This window comes from Cupressus sempervirens, chromosome 6, assembly GCF_028749045.1.
Source record: "Cupressus sempervirens isolate cs-2001-9-10 chromosome 6, ASM2874904v1, whole genome shotgun sequence".
Classification (NCBI taxonomy): Eukaryota; Viridiplantae; Streptophyta; class Pinopsida; order Cupressales; family Cupressaceae; genus Cupressus; species Cupressus sempervirens.
In genome coordinates, this window is record NC_143123.1 from 6,753,310 (window position 1) to 6,759,930 (window position 6,621).

Consider the following 6,621-nt stretch of genomic DNA (forward strand, 5'->3'; position numbering starts at 1 on the left):
CGGAGCAGTAACTTGTCTAAGAATTTTCAATTTGATTGGTTGGTTTAGTGGTAATAAAATGCATAATGATCACTATTCCTATCTAAGATATGACTACGATGAAAGCAGAGCATTAAAGTTTTTACTTTAACATCTCTATCATTTTCTAAGCTAATAGAAATAGTATTTTAAATGTACATAAATGTCTCGTCCAGAATCATTGTGATACTTCATAGCCAATTCCATTTTAATGTTACAAATGGCTTTGCACTATCTATATCTCTAACATGTGAGGCCTTTTAAAACTAGTAATATTGTAGTCATTCATCAATTCTCTGAAGATTGGAATAGTAATTCTTAACCATACCACATAAATGAAAATTAAATGCAAGCCCCCAAAAACTAAAAGCTTAGGACTTTTAAAGTGAAACAACTACCATCCTAATAGATTGATAGTATTAGATCACAAACTTTGAAAATTACACGTCATCAAGTCGGTCAAAATCACAACAGTTCACATCAATAACACCAATAACAACCATCAATGAAACAACATGGAGTAAGGTGAGGGTTTGAAGATCTTACCGTAAAATTATCATAGCTAGAGCTAGCTAGAGTGAAGCTTACTCCGTAAGAAAATCATCCGAGGTGAGACTGTCATCCAGATATGCTGGAATTGCTTCTTTGATGCCTAGTGCCAATGCTATAGAAAAAAAATCCACATGATCAATACTACAAGGGAAGCAAATATATCATTTCAAGTAGGAATACAAACTTGTTTGATGACATGAAAAAGGAAAATATTTCAGCCACTACAGCTAGTTTTTGAATTTAAATACAAGGATTAGATTTTTATAACAAACCATCTAAAAAAAACTAAAGGTGGTGGTTTTGCTATGGATCTGAACACTGGATATTGACATCTGTACTGGTGACAAGTTAAATCATTTCAACCAGACTATATAAAGCATTTGAGGACCTGAGAAATAAATTCTTCCAGCCATTGTCGTTTGATGAACATATATGGAGAACAAAACAATTAGGAGCGTCATGCAAATAGTAAATATTATAGACTTTACATAGAGTAGACTTTGAAAATAGATAATGTGAAAAAAATTAAAGGATGTCAATTATTAAACGATCTATAGATTTGAACACTGAAATTTGATATATCTACTGGTAGTGAGCTGAATCCCATTCCAAATTAAGAGCCACTCAACCCTCAAGATATTAGCTTCAACTTCATTATTATTGGTTTTCCAAGAACTGAGGAGAAATTTCCGTTGGGGGAGACATGTTTGCCACACATTTGAACTGTAAATACAAAAGAAAGATGCTGGAAATTATTGACCATGGGGGTGATAAATTTAGAATTTTAAATGCTAGAAGATATTTAGATACCTTGTGTTGGCAATACTTCTCCCTGACTGCAGTCAATGCACATCCTTTGCTATTTAGTTGTAAATTATGCAATGCATGAATATAGTCCTTCATCTCTAATACTTTATAGCCTGTGTAATGTTCTAGCATAGGATTCTAAAGATCGAGGACAATAAAATCCTGTTAAAATTTTAGTACAGACAAGACCAAACAAAAAAATGACTCGATGGAATTTACATTACCCAGGGGCAAGTTCCAGGATCAAGAGTCATCCTTGCCACAAATACAGCTGATGTAGCTATCGTTGACGAAACATAACGGAGAAAGTCATACTCAACAAGGGTGAGTTTAGCAAGACAATTGCCCATGAATTCCAAATGTAGAGATGGAACCTAAATGAAAAAATTATGAAGGTAAGAATAAAATAATTTTATATATTAAATAATTTTATCTCTCACATACAACAAAAGAAAACTAGAATGTAAAGCTACCTTATATCATGTTTGAGCAACACGGGCAAAGTGCCTATTCCAATTGAGAAGGGAAAATGAAAAATGAGTACATCATTAATTTATCATGATTGTTCTGTGGCTTAGATTTGAATATATCAATGTTTTTGTTTTTCATGTTAACTTCGATGAAAATACTCACCAAGATTGCTCCATAAAAAACATTACCTGAGAAAGCTCTTAGTTGTTGGTGTTGTCAAATCATATTGCAAATAAGTTAGGACGTCAATCTCCATTTCCAACACCTGTTAGTAATAAGATAAAGATATTTCTCATTTTAAGAATACTGTCCAAGAGAGATGTGACAAATCATCATGCAATACAAAAGGAAAATTGTACCTCCTCCCTTGTATAAGTATTATCTGTAATGTAACAAAATTCTTCCACATGTGGAGCACAAATTTCTTCGTACTTCCTGAAAGTGACATCAAAGCAGTAGTTAAAAACTAATCAAAGGAAAGAAAAGAAAAGAAAATGTTACAGTAGGCAAGAAGTAAACACGAGGCAACAAGCATGCAAGTAACCCCAAGAAGCTGAAGCTTTTGTCTATTCACAACATTTGTAGAGAGAAACTTATCAATATAGGACACAGTTAAGTAAAGTGTATCTGGCACAAGCTTGTACTCCTCAGCAACCTGTTACAACCAACTATAGAAAAAAGGAAACTGCAATTTACAGCATATATCAATATCAGAGACCAAAAAATATATAAAGGGATTTCAATTTACATTTGAAGAAGACAAATATTACCTTTCTAATCCAGTGGACTATCATGGTTCCTGTTACTAGGCACTCCTCCAGAGTCTTAAAATAAATAAGCATGTTATCCCACTTGGGTCAAAAATTATCATCCCAAAAGAAATCTCTCATTATCTTTGGAGTCACATCATCAATTACCATTCTGCTACAATACGCAGTAGGACCAATCTAGGTAATGGGATTGTGATTGGCACGTAATAGAGAGTCAGTATGTATGTTATTCAATAGCATCGATTGATAAATATACCTAAATATTGTTTTTGATTAGGAAAACAGGTTTTGAGAGGACCTGAAACCCCATACAGATGGATTTTGGCGGGGATCCAAAACCCACAAGACGGGACGCTTCCTAGGTTAGGGACAGATTCCCAAGTCCAAAAGAAAAGAACAGCAGCCAAGAGAAGAAGAACATCCATAGAACAGACTGCAAATAGAGGTAATAAAGGAGCCAACGACCCCAAACTATTACCAGATCAACATAGAGAAACAACCACTAACAACCTGCTCACCCGGGCAGCATCTAGGGCCAACAAACAAGCTAACCACTGAAACTGCTGCACAAAGATAGGAAGATAAAGCTAGAGCAGCACGCAGGGCCAAGAGGAAAGAAACCCCCCTTTCACACTAATACAACTTGCTAGACAATGGATGAGAAAGTTAGAGATCACTGGTATACACACGACTCTCCAGATATGGACAAGCCCAAAAGGGTTTTGAAAGGCTCCCCCAACCTTTAATGAAGAGGAAGGAGAGAGGAACACTCCTCACCACCTATTCATAGCCATCCTGACAAAAAATAATACGATCAATGATCACAGGCTTTAAAGAAAATCTCCAGCAGTGGCCACCCAAACCTCCAAATCTCCAACCCACCTCTTCCAACCAGCTTCTTGCCACCTCTATAGGCTGAGCCTCTACCTCTAAAAGAACTTCCACCTCAAAAGGAAGTATGAAAGAGGAATGAAGATTCAGGGAACAAAATCCAAAGGTCAGGAAGAACCACCACAGAAGCCAAGGGACAGCCCCGCAAAAATATTGTTAACAAGCATACAACTAAAAATTGAAATATATAACTAACAATTGTTAACATGCATATACATGATGTTTATACAAGAATTTTAACCGTACGCTTTCAAAAGTTCAAGTTGGCAGCTCCAAAATCAAATGAATTATCATCAGCAAGTTGTTTTAAACCATAAATTCAACCATTGGTTACCCTATCAAATCCTAAACACATAAAGAAGAGATCGGGATGAAGATGCTAATTAATATCATGCAATACTTTTTAGTGAAATGACTCATCAAAGAGAATTTACTTAATGAAATGACAATTCAAATATGTGCCCATTTTTAATAATACACCATTTTTGGGGGATCTTAACCCATTAGTGCTGGTGAGCCACAACATCCAAGGGATGTTATTAAGAGTTTCACTTGATTCCATCTTACAGTCCCATTTTGTCTTCCAAAAGAGCAGTGAAATACTATGATCTTATAAAGCGATGAACAGGTGCCTCTGGTTCATAACGCCATGCTTGGTAGGTCATCTTTGGTGTTGACCAGTTCATTGTTTCTTGCCATGTAGGACCTCCATCTTTAATTTCCAGCAAATGGCACAAGTTCTCTAAGTCCTTGTTAGTGACGACGACCTCCTCCTTTCCAACAAATGATGTGCTACAAGTGCATATCAATCGTCAGACAGAAATGATAGGGTCTATGCCAGTGCACTTATTAAAAAAGTAAAGACAGATAGCTACATATTTCGAAAATGAAATATTATATGAGCATCAGAGGGGAATAACTTTTAACAAGCCCGGATACATTAGAAAATTTGTATAATTGATAATATGAAAGGGGTATAAAAACTTGCTTCCAAAAGCCAAATCCAATTTAGTGAAGGAATCAGAAAAATCACTATGCTTTATGCTTATCTCATAATTAAAAAATTTAAAATTTTAAAGATTTAAATACCAACCAACTTGAAAGTAGAACTTTGCAATACAACCCTTATCAATTCAAATAGCAGATAGATGTAAAAGATTAAAAAATTAGAATGGCTGAGACTAGAGCAAAAGCATAATAAGTTATTAATAACAGTGACAACTTTGAATATCTATTCTAGCAATAAGGGGTCTCTATAGCCATATAAGTTGGGTTATCTCAAAAATATGGTGTCCTATTCACAAGAAACATTGTTATTGTTAGATGTGGACTTCGCAACCCTGGCCCAAGTAATGCGGACATTATTAAGCTATTGTGGCCTAGTCATGGCTTGGTCACTTAAGCAACAGTGAAATGTAACAAGCCCACCTCTTCTAACCCTGAATTTCTGAATAATGTTTGCACAGAAGATTCAAGTGAGAAACTCTATCATGAAACATGACCTATTACTCCTATGAACAAATCACAAGCTGTAATTTGCAGGCACAAAATCTTGAAATGCAACTAAAATCACAGAGTTTAATTATTATCGAATCAATATTGTGAGCTGAAACCAGTCAGAAACATGGTTAACGATATGGCAAACATTTTAATAGGCTAAAAATGGATGTGCTTGTTAAATGCTGACTAACTTGAGAATACAATTTTGATCCAAGAATCTAAAACTAGTTGAGGTGTTAAGGGTACACTATAAACTAGTGAAAACAGAGAACATAATTCAGTACAACAGTAAAAAAACCCACAACTAGGATTATGAGTAACTAGAAATATGTGCATTTTTATATGAGTAACATTACAACTATTAGGTTAAGTTGCTCATTCAGATTCAGGGACGGACTTAGGTACCAAAATATGATTCATCATTTTTTTTCTTATTATGATTCATATGGATTCATGTGTATATGTATTATATATAAGAACATATGCATGCATTATGTATGAAATCATGTGTATTTATTCCATGTTTGGCATATGGGTCTGTAGGGATCTGCGTAGATTCACATCAGAATTCATATGGATTCATGCGGGGTTCATATTTGACCCTATGGGTTTGTTCGGATTCACAGATCACAAATCCATATGGTCAAATCCGAACACTATGCAAATCTAGTACATACTGGTTCAAGAATCCAAACCCAATACGGACCTAGATCTAGTCCACAAGCTAGATGCACAAATCTAGTAACATGGCTATTAGGACATGTAATGAGTATTGACTAAAATTTTCAACTCCAATGTTATTCAACCCAAAGTAATGAGACTCGGACTCAGCTTTGACTCAACAAGGGCAATTCAACTCGTGACCCAGCTTGGACTTGGTCATGACTTGGCAATGACTCAGCGAGTCAGGGTATACTAATTGAATGTAAAAGAAATTTTATTTTTTTCTACTTTTATATTCAGGAGGGTCATATCCATGAAAATTGAGTTGTCCAAGGTTAGACCAAAGAAAAAAAGTCCACCAGTTAAAATTAGTGGATGCAAAATTGCATATATTGGTAACCTTCCTCGAGTTGTTAAGGAAGATGATATCAGACAATTCTTCAAGGACTCTAAAATAGAGTTAGTAAGTTTAGCATCATATAAAATAGGGCTCCGCCACCAAGGAACCAAAAGATGACTATATGTTCAAGGAAACAAAAAAGACCACGTTAACTATATGTTCAAGGAACCAAAAGATAATTGCAATGAGACTATTACAAGTGAAAAAACTTTAGTCTCGTTAAAGAGAATTGGGATGTGTGTTTGAAGACTTAACAATTTTTTCCAAATTTCTTTGAAATTGAAACCTCTTGCAGCATTCTTAATCATAAATGCCATACCACTTTAACTCGCTATCAGTTTCATAGTCACTATCACTGAGACCCTCATTTTTATATTGATACATCATGTGACCATCATATTTATATTGATACAGCACTCCAAGAACATATTCACCCTTGGTACCTTAATTTTATTAGCACATTTTTTACCGTCTCAATTCCTTTTTTAGTAATGAAATTCCTATAGATAAAAAGCCGATTGAAAGCAGGCTTGTCTTCAACAACCTTAG

At 35.0% G+C, this 6,621-nt stretch overlaps 1 pseudogene; it reads right to left on the bottom strand.

The window, feature by feature from the left end:
• Positions 1–1,227: 1,227 nt before the first annotated feature.
• Positions 1,228–2,642, bottom strand: LOC149550721 (cyclin-A2-2-like; annotated as a pseudogene).
• Between the last annotated feature and the right edge of the window lie 3,979 nt (positions 2,643–6,621).